We start from the raw sequence: 15,540 nt of genomic DNA on the forward strand, positions 1-15,540 counted from the left end.
CCCATTACAATGCAGTACCGCTCAGGATTCTTGAAAAACCCATAAATTCTGAAAGCACTACAATTGCGCTCGTCACCTTGAGACATAAGATGTTAAGTTTCATTTGCCCAGTAATTTAACGGCGACCTTCAGACCGAAATACAGCAATGTTTACACATTACTGCTTCACGGCAGAAATAGGCACCATTGTGGTACCCATAATCTAGCCTACCACTGGTGAAAAATCCATAAACAGCCCAGCCAGAGACACCGGGGTCCTGAAAGCTACATATTTTTGCCCGATGCTATCTCTTAGGGCTATTTTATTTCACCGGGACACCAGAGTCGACGAAATAGGCAATTTTGGCAATGCCAGAAATTATGTTAAGAAGGGGCGTTGTTCTGAATTGTTAAAAGCAAGCATAAGTTAGTATGTTTACAAAATATAGTAGATTCAGTTGAGGATTGACAATGCTGACCTCTTTTGAAACGAAAAAGGCATTAGACCTCATGATTATAGAAATACGAAACAACCAAATCCGTTGTATGTTTTGTAGTGCGATGATTCTATTGTCAGATTTTCGACTGACAGCGTCAGTGATTATAGGCATCAACTAACAAAGAATAAAATGTCTAATAACAAAGAATAGATAGTGCCTAATGTATTTTATTTTTATTGTAACCTTTCCGGATCTCGCTGTACACTGTAGATCGGTAAGCTTCCGGCATTTTCCCCGTGTGTATTATTTTACGTGTAGTTATAAAATGCTTATAACTAGGGTGATTTGAGTGACTGTCACTGAAAGCTATTGAAACAAGCTATAAGACCATGTATAAATTATTCATATTGTCTTTCTTTTTTATTTCACACAGACTTTTCATTCGAAAAAAAGTGTAAAAATAGGTATATTTTCATTCGAAAAAAAGTGTAAAAATAGGTATATTTTAAAATAAATATTGTTATTATTGTTAATTACTTGTTTTATTTATTTCCTTTTATGTTTTTGTAATGAATAGTATATGTTAATTATAAAATAAAGCTTAAATCTCCACAAAGAACGATCTTCGTGTAAAGTTTTGATAACGACCGCTCGCTGCGCCGGCCGGGAACAAGTGGACACATAAGTGCTTTGTCCGTAAAGCTATGACGTCGAATATTGGTGGCCTTGAATCGTAACGGATCGAAATGTGTTTGGGAATTCACTCGTTCATAACTGCGTAGGCAAATAAACCATCTTGTACACCTAATAAGGGTGAAAACTGGATGAGGTAAAAAAGTGCCCCGCGGCACAGCCGCTCTCATTGTTTTTTGAATTACCAGTGCCCGCGGGCACGGCCGATGCGGAAAGGGTAATTGGAAAACTTGCAGTTAAATACAATAATAGTTAGGAAAATATTTACATAAAAGGCTATTTTATTATTATTATTATTAAAGTGTTCGCAGATATTTACTAATATACTGGCTAATTACATAATAAATAGGTACAAGATTAATATTAACAAATCGAGGATAACAAAATCTGATCTAGCGATATGGTAAAAAAGATTCGTTAGTTTATATAGGTATGTCATCTATTATACATCTAACAATTATATATCTGAAGCCGTCCATTTATTGGAATATGTTGGCTGCAATAAACATAAATGCAAACGAAATGAATTTTCATATTCTAAATAAGAATAATTCGACAGCTGGCGAATTGATGAAATACAAATTACGGATTTATTCTGTTATTAAACTATCCAACTGAACTTTAAATTCGTTTGAGTTTCCCAGATTACCACCTCATAATGTGCTAATATAAATCGGATCTGTAATCATAATGTTGTGAAATATAAACGAAAGAATAAAAGTACAAAGGCAAGGAGTTTTGATACCACACTTTGAATCCGAATGAACATGCGATTCTAATGATTTCAATATCCATAAAATCTATTTTTTTTTCACAAGCCAGTTGTATGTCACCCGAGTCGGAAAACCATCAATTTTATTTATTTACGCGCTAGAAAACTAAACTAATAATGTTGCGTATCAAACAGCATTTGCATAAATAATACGTTAAGTATATAAATATTATAGAAGCAGTTAATTATTAGATACATATCTTAACAGCATAATAATATAAAACATTAGAATTTTTTTTTCTTGGGTCAGTGTGTCACAGAGACAAACACCACTGTTTGTCTCTGTGCCACAGTTTACCCACGTAAACTCCTTTATTCCGCCGCTAAATAACTACAATACGACTTTGTCATTGAGACAATTGAGAGAAGTTTTGTCATAACAAGTTGCTATAATATTATGTTTACCACAGCACTTACTGCACAGCTGGTAAGCATATTAAAGTAAAAAACAACTAATAGATATCATAATACATTTCACTAAGTATCAAACTTGTTCTTTCGTGTACGTGAAAAGTCTAAATTTGAGTACCGATATGCAATTCAATAAATCGGTATGATCGGTCTCCTTTATCGCACTCCATCGCTGCTCTGTATAACATTTAAAGTTGAGTCAGTATTTGAGAAATGAAATTTTATTTGCAGGAAAAATTGTACTTAAGATGTTAACATAATTTTATTGATAATCCAATATGTTTCGGCAATCGACATGCAAAATATGTTACAAAATTTTCTAAACACTACTGTTATACCAAAACATGTCGGATTTCACAATGCTATCATTAATATTTATAAAATTAAAATTTAAAGATATTACAATATGAGACGTAAATAATTTAATAATACATTTAGTACCTATGTATAATGCTAACAAATTCAATGTCATAAAAGTATATTAATTTACATATATTATTATCAAATAGACTAATTCATTTTGTATTGAAAAGTTCATTTAAACTATAGAAGCACTTATTTATTAACCACTGATGCAGACTTCTTTTAAAAACTTTGAAAGGTAAATCATTCAATTCATTGGGCAATCTGTTTATTAGAAACAGAAATATATTTATTTACCATAGGGAGTGACAATAGCATATTTCAACAACATTTAGTAAACGTTATAAGGCCACATCAGTTCGTAAAGGGGCTTTGACATGGGGAGAAGATCTGACAAGAAGCCCATCTTTTAATTCATATAACAACTTAGCCTACTTAAAATAATATTAATTATTACTTACACAATATTAGGTGGCCTGAGTAGAACCAGATAAGAACCATCATCATTATCCTCTATAGGTATAATCTACTATTTTATTTATTTTATTTTATTAGGAAAACAAACAGTATTACATGACATAAATAGGTTAAAAAAAAGTATACATCTATTAACCATTTACAGTTTTCGCATATAAGAGACTATAAGCGTGTTACAAATAATGAACAAAAATACAAAAAAAAGATCAAGAAGTAATACAATAAAAGTATATAGATATAAATACACGAAGACAAACTGAATGGATATTATAGTATTCAGGCATTCAGCAATCAAGAGAACACACACTCATCCAACGCCTCGTCAATGTACCTCTTAACGCGTTTGGTGACGTATTGAATATATCTAAATCAGGCAAGTCTATTGATATCTGATTTATTGCTTGTGGACACCTTATAAAATATGAATATTGCCTGTAATTAGTACTGCAATATTTTAATTCAATTTCAATATATAAAAAATTCAATATATTAATTCACAATAATATAGTAACCGGTAATTTTGACAAATTACTCTGGCTTTGTACATGTTGGCGCTTTGCTGAGTGATATAGTTAAATGTTTTGTGTTGGTTGATCTTTTGTGTTTAACTAATTGTTTGATATTGATATTTTGTTTTACTAGACGAAATCTTATCAAATTCGATCTGTACAATCAAACTACAAGGCGTGAGTATATTATGTGCGTAATAACCCTCACTTCTGAGATTACCTGAGAGTTAAACAAGATATTATATCAAAATTTACTATTAATGTTACGTTGGCTCAGTTGGAAAGAGCGCTCGGACGAAACCTGAGAGGTCGCGGGTTCGAGTCCCGCATCGTTCATAAATTTTGGTGACAAATTTTATTTGTTAATTCCAGACGTGAGGGTTGTTACTTTAAAAAAATAAAATATTGTTTAAATTTGGAAGAGTGAAATCACAAGTAAATTTCCCTAATATGTGGTTATTGGGGTTGAGCAGGTTATCAAATGTAAAGTAGATCCTGCAGATGAAGCCACAACCTGAGCGTTGAACAATAAGGTGTCCTTATAAAATATGAATGTTGCCTGTAATTAGTACGTACGTACGGATGGGTAGTTACCACAATGGCGCCTATATCTGCCGTGAAGCAGTAATGTGTAAACATTACTGTGTTTTAGTTTGAAGGGCGCCGTAGCTAGTGAAATTACTAGGCAAATGAGACTTAACATCTTACGTCTCAAGGTGACTGAAGAATTGTAGTGCCGGTCAGAATTTTTTGGCTTTTCAAGAATCCTGATCGGAACTGCATTGTTATGGGCAGGGCGTATCAATTGCATCAGCTGAACGTCTCGTTCCGTATTTTCATAAAAAACAAACCCGTCAGCTCGCTCCCATAAAAAGAAGGTTTTGCAAAAACATGCATACCTAGATAGTTAAGTATACTACAGATATACGAGTGATGATCGTATGCCAATATTAGGTAACCATTGCCTTTGCCTTCTATAAAGAATCCTAACTGACACAAAACATAACAAGTTTTGTAAACGTACCGCAATACATGGGTGGATAAAATAAAAACTCATAAAAATGTATGAGGCGGCGTCCGCTAACAAGAGCTGGTATTCCGACGGCCTGTTATTCCGCGTCGCCGGTAATTTTGACAAATTACTCTGGCTTTGTACCTGTTGGCGATTTGCTGAGTAATATAAATGTATTGTGTTGGTTGATCTTTTGTGTTTAACTAATTGTTTGATATTGATATTTTGTTTTACTAGACGAAATCTTTATCAAATTCGATCTGTACAATCAAACAACAAGGCATGAGTATATTGTGTGCGTAATAACCCTCACTTCTGAGATTACCTGAGAGTTAAACAAGATATTATTCCAAAATTTACTATTAATATTACGTTGGCTAAGTTGGAAAATGCGCTCGGACGGAACCCGAGAGGTCGCGGGCTCGAGTCCCGCATCGTTCATAAATTTTGGTGACAAATTTAATTTGTAAATCCCAGACGTGAAGATTGTCACTTTAAAAAAATAAAATATTGTTTAAATTTGGAACAGTGACATCTCAAGTCAATTTCCCTAATATGTGAATATTGGGGTTGAGCAGGTTATCAAAATATGTAAAGTAGATCCTGCAGATGAAGCCACAACCTGAGCGTTGAATAAGATATACCAAAATTTATGATCCATGCGTAGTCGAACAGTTGGTTCAGTTGGAATTTGAAAAGAGCGCTCGGACGGAACCTGAGAGGTCGCGGGTTCGTGTCCAGCATCGCTTATAAATTTTGGCACAAATTTAATTCGTATTATATTATAAATAGTAAACCGTATTCAGGTCGCAGTCTGCAGGTAAGATACCTAAGAAGATGGACACCTTCAGATCAGTTGTCGGGTCATCCGGATAACTATAATGGGGCTTCGTGTTCCATCGTCTCCAACCCAATAATTATGAACCCATCATCAAGTTCAACATTTTCCTATACATATTACATATTGCCTTAAGTTTTCAGCTTTACCTTTTGCTTCTGACATGCATTCAACTTTCGGGGAGAGAGGGCGCTGTGTAAAAGTTGTATCCAGCACGAAACACCCCAACAACTCCAAATAACCATTAGGCCTCTTGTCATCTTTTAGTGACAGGGATAGTCTGCAGATTGACGGTAGCAAAGACCCGATGGATGGCGATGTTCAGGACGGCTGTTATGGCGGCAAGAATCCGGGGCTGTCTACGTTGCAAGGCTTTAAACGAGTTCTAAATTCGAAAAGCTTGAGTTACATCTAAAATGATTCTTATAGCTCGAAGAAACTTTTTATGTAGATACTTATATATAATTTACTTTACTCCTATCAAAATTTTACTATCAAATTTTATATTTTTGTTTCTATTATCAAACTCAAAATTCACTTGACCTTGATTTTCATAACTCTTTCACCAGTATTTTCATATAATATCGGTTGTTTTTAAATAAATAAAAAATTGAGATCTATACGTAATTAATGCAATAATATAAAAAAATAGGTAAACATCGTAGTTAATGTTGCTCTCCAACACTTTGCTATTCTCTATTATTACTTCTTACCTTAAGTAGAAAACTTACTTACCGGTGTTTCTAGGACGATACGACATTCGGTACCTTCAAAGGAAGTGCGTACACCTATCTAAAAGACCGGCAACGCTTCAGTGGTTCCTACAGTACTGCCTGAGAGTGACGGTGGTGATCATACACAATCTGAGGACCAGAACACTGGTTTGGTCTTCTATTCCACAAAATACACTTTATTATGAAAAAGATGTGTTAACTTAGCAATACACGAATCCGTACTAAAGCATATAAATCAGTGGAGAAGACCAGAGAAATATTAGTGTTTATATTATAATGAATTAGCATACTAATAAATTGTCTCAGTAACGTAAAGTTTCTTCAAAAAATACGCGGACACCTTATAGAAGGGTTCCTCTCTTTTATTTCTTTTGGAGTTCCCAAATCCGAGATTTTATTCAACTTTCAAATGTACGAATATTTTTAGAAACAATCAAAGATACGTACGTACAGCTCATACAGGAGAAATTTACGACATTTTAAATCACCAATGAATGAAACAAACTCCTTTCAACGAAAGTAATCTACCATGAAAGAGACACGGTAACCCTAAATAGGATGCTACGCCATATTCGTCCAAACTGCGTCCAGGCTATCAGCGGGCAATACGGCCCCATTGAAACCCGGCACGCGTCTATAGCAATAGAAAAACGTCGTTAAACAAAGAGTTTTGTAGGGAGCGCTCCCAAACGGGCAGTTATTGTACAAATATAGCTGATTCGCGGAATTCAGGGGAGACTTAAAACTTGCGGAAAAAATCCATGGCTCAGCGGGTTCCGTCGAGGATTGTGAATTGTAAGGGTTAACAGGATTACGATATTATTGTTAAACAATACGTTATAATTGCTTTAATAGTTTGTAACAAATCAGGGTTATAAATAAGGTGTTATCGTAAAATATCAGAATATATTTTGGCATTGTGATATTGGCAGTTGATTTATAATTCCCCAATTTTTGTCGAATAGGTACGTTAAACATAGATGTATGGCGCCGAAAGAATCTAGAAAATAGAAATTTATTAAATGCTCGTCAAGTATATTATGTCTATACAATGTAGTTATTGTATACTTACTTACAAAGGTATAGTCTAGTCCAATATATAGAGGATAATGATGCATGGTTCTTGTTTAGTTCTGCGCAGTTCAACGATAATTGTATAGTATTATATTAAGAAGGCTAAGTTGTTATATGATTTAAAAGATGGACTGGGAGTTTATTATCAGTTCTACTCCCCATGTCAAAGCCCCTGTACGAACTGATGTAGTCATGACCTTTACCAAGTGTTGTTGCAATATGTTATGTTACTGTCACTCCCGTAAATAAATATATTTCTATTTCTACTTAAATTATAGTGATATATGAAGATTATAAATTTTAAATTTTAATTTGATTATAAATTTAAAATATATCTAGAAATAAAATGCTAATAAACTAATGAATTATTATAATCATGGACCTGAAAGAATCATTAATAATAATCAATTAATATGAAAGATATATCAGTCATTATAAGATATATTCTAAATTCATTGAAATAAAGCAAATCTTACAACTATATTTAAAATAATATGATTACATTAAATTAAAACTATTATTTTCCGCGTTGGATAGCAAGGCTGATCCGTTGAGCGAAATAGCTGCCAGCGCTAGGGTTTCCAGTAGCCCTATTGAGGTGCGAAGATAGTACTTAGTACATTCTCCGCGCCTCTGGGTCCCATGAGCCATGTGTCTCAACACCAAACGGCACAAAGATGTAAGACTCACTGAGACCGATATATTTGCGACGCTTGCTGTCTTCGGTAGTCGAAGCATCAGCCCAAGCACCAACTGACGAAGCTGGGACGTGAGAAGGAGCCAGAGTGTCGACGCAAGTTGCATCCCACACCAGCGCTCTCCCCGTGCCGAAGTCACCAGGGTCATTCGATCAGGACGCTTGTCATAGCGGCGGGTAATACCATTTGAGTCTAAAACAGCTAGTATGCGGATGACTTCTGCGTGACGACTGATACGATCTGTCGATCTGTTGAACCACATCGGCATTAATGTGGTTCATTTTTACCTATATGACAATATCATATTGTCAAGTAGCGTTCCAATCGGCGCAGAGGGCAACGCTTGTAACCAAAAGCCCTTGTGACTTCTGCGTGACGACTGATACGATCTGTCGATCTGTTGAACCACATCGGCATTAATGTGGTTCATTTTTACCTATATGACAATATCATATTGTCAAGTAGCGTTCCAATCGGCGCAGAGGGCAACGCTTGTAACCAAAAGCCCGACTCATTTTGGACCAAAAAATGAGTACGCCTTGTAAGATATAAGATGAAATATACTGGAAAACACAATATTTTCACGTTGTTTTACATCCATCGTTCCGATTAATACTAAATTACTACTTACAGGCTGGTGATAAGTCACCTGTGAGACGACATGTTTAGCGTTGCTATATTTCTTCTTGTTCCTTATTTTATATAGTGGTACATATAGTTATATAGTGGTATATAATATAACGTCATTTTGGTGGTCAAATACTAATAGTACCTGAGATACTACTAGCAATACTTATATTATATACCTAGTCTTAAGCCATAAATACTGAAACAGGGAAAAAATTGCAAATAACATTTATTACTTTAACAGTGTGTTCGTTTAATACATAAATATAAAACAATTTAAAATATAAAAAGCTTACTCGAAGCTTTGACCACCTTTTTCGTACGAACACTACGCGGACGGCCAGAACTTTTTCTGTCACAAACAGAAGAAGTCTCATTGTACCTATTAATAGCCCGCTACACAAATATTTTACTAATACCAAGCGTATGGACAGTTTTAAAAATTGCATTTGGCTCTATACCTACTTTGTGTAATGCAATCACAGCGATTCGGTACTCTTTATCACCCCACTCCACCTAGCAAAATATTGTACAATATAATGGTGCCAAAATGAGAAAACACAATGGACAATTATATAAAAATGACAGATTCCAAATTCAAATGTAATTTTTTTTTATTGTAACCGTATTTATGGCCAGACTAAGACGTATACTCCAGAATTGCACTTAATTTAAAACGTTGTACAACACAATTGAAACCCCAGCCAACCCTACACGTTATTAATAACGGCATATTACAATTCAATTTGTACGAACCTCGGGGCGTTCATAATCCTGAACGTAATCCGCAACAGATAAACTGAACACAATTATATTAAAAGCAGACATGAACCTCGCAAATCCGACCATCGTTGTCAAACTCTTCGTCAGCCCGTTCGCAATATTGAGCCATCTTTCTAGACTTACATTTAGACATTATATACTTACACTTAGATATTTTATTTTACGGCTTAGCCTTTTTTTATGGAAAAGGAGGACAAATGAGCGTAAGGGTCACCTGGTGTTAAGTGATCAACACCAGAGGTATCACAGGAGCGTTGCTTGTCGTATCGTCACGGGAACACCGCACAAGGAAGCTCATTTCGCACTGTGGAGGAACGCCATACATCCAGATGGTGGGGATGATATTCTTATTCTACTATGATGAGTCTGCAGCCATCTTGGATTTCACAAGTAATCCTAAGAAGGAACCTTGGAAATTATTCTCGTTCCTTCGAAACCATTATTTTGCCGTTGTTCTTTATATACGGCCCGACTCAACCAAAACCGGCATGGCATAACATGCATTTATAATCTGATTTGCTTGGGATTTTCGATTTTTAGCCAACACTGGTCACAAACTCAACTCATCATCATCTATATACTAAGCATTCATCTTGAGTACGAATACCGTGTTATCTGATACATTTATAGTATTTCTTTAAGTACTGACTGACAATTTTCTTTTTCCGTATACTTTTGGTTTTTTGCTCACAAAAAAATAATAACTTTTACAAGCATAAAAAAAACATATCCAAACACACCATCACCATTGAAACTAACCATCATTACATATTTATTTAAATTCAATTTCAATGATTCAAAATAATATTACATTGCAGTTAAAAAAAGATACATTCTCGTTGAAATTAGTACGGGTAGGTACTTTAGCCATCTTCCATTTGATATAGTTACAGTATGTACAAACTTGAATTGTCGGGGACCCAGAGCTCGTGGACAGCTCGATGACCTGGCGATGCGTAGACGTCGCTTCATTGTGTGTCTACTACCGCATTTATCACGGGCAGAGTCCCGAAGAGCTGTATCACCTGATTCCTGCCACCGAATTCCACCTTTCGAGACGCTACAAATAAGAATATCATCCCCACCATCTGGATGTATGGCGTTCCTCCACAGTGCGAAATGAGCTTCCTTGTGCGGTGTTCCCGTGACGATACGACAAGCAACGCTCCTGTGATACCTCTGGTGTTGATCACTTAACACCAGGTGACTCTTACGCTCGTTTGTCCTCCTTTTCCATAAAAAAAGGCTAAGCCGTAAAATATAATATCTAAGTGTAAGTATATAATGTCTAAATGTAAGTCTAGAAAGATGGCTCAATATTGCGAACGGGCTGACGAAGAGTTTGACAACGATGGTCGGATTTGCGAGTTTCATGTCTGCTTTTATTATAATTGTGTTCAGTTTATCTGTTGCGGATTACGTTCAGGATTATGAACGCCCCGAGGTTCGTACAAATTGAATTGTAATATGCCGTTATTAATAACGTGTAGGGTTGGCTGGGGTTTCAATTGTGTTGTACAACGTTTTAAATTGAGTGCAATTCTGGAGTAGTCTTAGTCTGGGCATAAATACGGTTCCAATAAAAAAAAAAGACATTTGAATTTGGAATCTGTCATTTTTATTTATTTGTCCATTGTGTTTTCTCATTTTGGCACCATTATATTGTACAATATTTTGCTAGGTGGAGTGGGGTGATAAAGAGTACCGAATCGCTGTGATTGCATTACACAAAGTAGGTATAGAGCCAAATGCAATTTTTAAAACTGTCCATACGCTTGGTATTAGTAAAATATTTGTGTAGCGGGCTATTAATAGGTACAATGAGACTTCTTCTGTTTGTGACAGAAAAAGTTCTGGCCGTCCGCGTAGTGTTCGTACGAAACAGGTGGTCAAAGCTTCGAGTAAGCTTTTTATATTTTAAATTGTTTTATATTTATGTATTAAACGAACACACTGTTAAAGTAATAAATGTTATTTGCAATTTTTTCCCTGTTTCAGTATTTATGGCTTAAGACTAGGTATATAATATAAGTATTGCTAGTAGTATCTCAGGTACTATTAGTATTTGACCACCAAAATGACGTTATATTATATACCACTATATGACTATATGTACCACTATATAAAATAAGGAACAAGAAGAAATATAGCAACGCTAAACATGTCGTCTCACAGGTGACTTATCACCAGCCTGTAAGTAGTAATTTAGTATTAATCGGAACGATGGATGTAAAACAACGTGAAAATATTGTGTTTTCCAGTATATTTCATCTTATATCTTACAAGGCGTACTCATTTTTTGGTCCAAAATGAGTCGGGCTTTTGGTTACAAGCGTTGCCCTCTGCGCCGATTGGAACGCTACTTGATGATGGATATTATTACTGAGGTTTCCTGTATTGCAGAAAACGAATTTGAACTCATTTTTAAAATCATCCCAACAATATGTATCTATTTAGATCGCTTTAATGATTCACAAGGGTGTATAAAATAAGATAACTTAACACTTAACTAGATACCGCACTATCTAAGAACATTCTTTCAAATTTTGTAACAAACCCTTTGTGTAATTTAACATTTAAATTCATAAAATACAAAATAATTACTAATGATATGGGATCACATCCCAGTATTATTTCTACGCGACAGCGACTGACCTTCTTGCGACTACGCCTGCGGTATCTAGTTGTAACGCAGCGGAGACCAATCCTTAATCTAAGACAAAATTAAAAAAGTCTTATTCTAAAGTTTCTATAATAATATAATGTAATTCGTAAAACTTAGCGAAAAGCTCCATTTACATAATCTTGAATGTTTTCTGACAATATAGAATACCAGAATCATAAATTGTTACAAATCACTTAGTTAATTTGTTTAACAATACACGTATGTACCAATAGAACCCAATAAAAATCAATCGTATACTTAAAATATATTCAGAACAGATAAACCAAATCGGGCTTGTAATTACTTGCAAGTCGTTCAGGAATCCGGTGAGCCGATTAATGGCATTACCCACTTCTTAAGCCGCTTATTGTCGATAAGGTTCCAAATATACCGGAGCTCTATTGTGGATCTCTTCTGTATTTGCAGCGTGTACGGTCTCCGTAGCAATAATTACGTAAACATTATTTTCCTGCAAGTTTAGTACATCTTGAGGTCCTTGAAGATAAGTTAAGATTACAGGTAAGAGCAATGTACGTAAAAATGTATAAGTAGAACATGTTCATGACAAATAAGCACCGCAAGGGGGAAGAGGTGATGCAGTGGGGGCGGTGGTCACTTGCCGGCGTTCTCCACGTGAGTGCCGGCAGAGAAAAAGTCTTCTTTCGGAATTTCTGAGTAATAAATCATATATAATTTAAAAAATAATAGTTTTGTTTTAAACTTCATATCAATTATTTATAAATTATTTTATATTTACGGCGAAATGTATCCCACAATAAGCAGCGTAATAATACTTAAATACGACCACGTACCGGAAGGCGTAGTGTTGGTAGGCCCCCCCACAAGATGGACCGACGATCTGTTCAAGATCGCCGGAATACGTTGGATGAGGGCAGCGCAGGACCGATCGTCATGGCGATCTTTGGGGGAGGCTTTTGTCCAGCAGTGGACGTCTTCCGGCTGAAATGATGTGATCACATATTATCATAAGCAACTCTCATATTCTTTGTTGACTTAGACAAAACACAAAGTTACAGATTGTTTCACCCTAAAACTATACCAACTAGAACACACCTATATAATTATAACATACAAATTGCATTGGTAGACTTAAAATGGATTTCGTAGTGGGGAACGGGGCGGTATATTTGTTAATTAATTCCGGCACATTTTCAGCGGGTATTGTCTGGGGGTGGGACGGGTTGGGAGGGGAGGGGGTGGAAGGCTTCTCGTTTTAACTTTCCGCGCCGTTGCCGGTTCTATAACCACTACTATTGACCTCGACTTTCCTTTATTATGTAATTGTTACTATGACCCGCGCTACTTAAGAAGCATACATACCTGTATATTTATAAATAAGAGAGTGAAACAACACTGTTGCTCAAGTAATTCACATCAAAACAACGTTTGCAAGTATACAGTAGGAAAAACGTGCGGCTTTACTATATAATAAAATAAATAAACTCAACAATATATAAAAAAAAAACGTACTGTGAATACAAGAAAGTAATAATTGAGTGGATAAAGTCTTATAATTATGATGATATAGAAAACCTACTTATAGTACCTAAGTAAAACTTAAAGTTTACTAATATACACATACACAGACTGCACACAAAGTTACGAAACATATAAATCAACTTTTATAATTTTTTATTGTAAGTATTTTTATTTCTATAAGCTTATGATATTTATGATAAGGTAAACTTGATTAGTATTAGATCATATTTTTTTGCTATGGAAGAGCGGAGCTCATGCAACTACTACTACAGGCAACTCATGCTTAAAAGGAGACCAACACTAATATTGTATGTTTTTGTAAAAAAAATATTAAGTATTATTATTTCTTATCTACGAGTATTTGTATTTGGTACATACTAGAAGTAGTGATTTGATGAACATGAAAACTAAATAGCTCAACACAAAAAAACAATTTGCGACACGACGGAAATGACAATTTCATGAAAGCGAGGTTAATAATACGAAATACTAATTATTACGGAACATTGCATAGGCAAGCGGAATATATCTGTCTAATTCAATACTCACAAATAAAATATTCAGAAGTTTATTAGATATAATGTATATAAGAAGTTTTCTCTTTAAAAAACAGTGAACACGTGGACTGAAATGCAGTATGGTCAACAGAAATTAAGATAATATTAAATATTTTAAAATAATAAACGTAATAACACGAAAAAGCTTTTTAATAATAGGTTGGGGGAAAGTCCTTACCCATGTAGGCATAAAATGTATGTGTAAAATTGTAATAAAATCTCTTTGGCTGTAACTATTTGTGTCTGGTTTTGACGATATTAAAAATATGACATTTACAAAAAGGAAAAATATTAGTAAAATGTTGTTTCCAGCTATTTTCGATTCGTTTTTGTTTCTGTCAAAATTCAATATATTTATATTTTTTGTTACAAAACAGGAAAAATACAATGTAGCCACCAAAAAATTAATAAGTATAAAATTATTACAAACTTTTATATTTTGTACTCATTTTACCATCGCTACGGAGAATATATTTTTTTTATGAAAATAAGGGACGAGAAGACCCTGCCCATTACAATGCAATGCCGTTCAGGATTCTTGAAAAACACTACTTCGCCCTTCAGACCGAAAGCCAAAAATGTATACACATTACTGCTTCACGGCAGAAATAGGTGCCGTTGTGGTACCCAAAATCTAGCCGGCATCCTGTGCAAAGGAGCTTCCCACTAATATAATATAAGAATGAAAAGATAAAATATCTTATTTATCATAATTTTTCACTCGACATTACATCGAGTAACCCGAGTAGCGGTAATATATTCAATTAACTAGAGGCTCGGTCGTTGTAGAGCCTTTGCACTTTTAGTTATGTCTGTCTGTCCGTCCCCCGGGACACAGCGCACAGACTAAATATGTTGTTTATTTGCATTAAATGTATTCCTTGTTGAACACAATATACCTTTTAAGTGTCAATTAATACTGAATTTATTTTGTGTGCGATTTTCATGGCAGCATTCATTATTGGTTGGTCATGGGGTTATTTGGTGGTAGGTGATCTACTCTGCCTCTTATATTATTAGTGCAGATAAAGAAACTTGTTCATAGATCTTAATATACCAACTTAATTTGTATTCAAATTTATCCAAATATCTATGAATCCATGCCTCTTAAGATACGCCACCGCGCTCTTACTAACTAAGCCAACCGTCCGAGTGACGCATGAGTCCGTAAATCTTGGTATGTTTGTTCAACTCTCGTACTGTGGCGCCATCTACAAGATCTACATTACAATTGATAACCTGCTTAAGCACGATAATTCCATATTAGGAAATTTACATGACCCCAAATTTTGGTACAATTAAATTATACAATAGGTACAAATCTATATTTAATCCCAGAAGTGAAGGAGACCACTTCAAAATAACAAATTGATCTTAATAGTTAAAAAAAAATACTTTCGTCTTAATA

Source organism: Leptidea sinapis, chromosome 13 (genome assembly GCF_905404315.1).
Source record: "Leptidea sinapis chromosome 13, ilLepSina1.1, whole genome shotgun sequence".
In the NCBI taxonomy this organism is placed as follows: Eukaryota; Metazoa; Arthropoda; class Insecta; order Lepidoptera; family Pieridae; genus Leptidea; species Leptidea sinapis.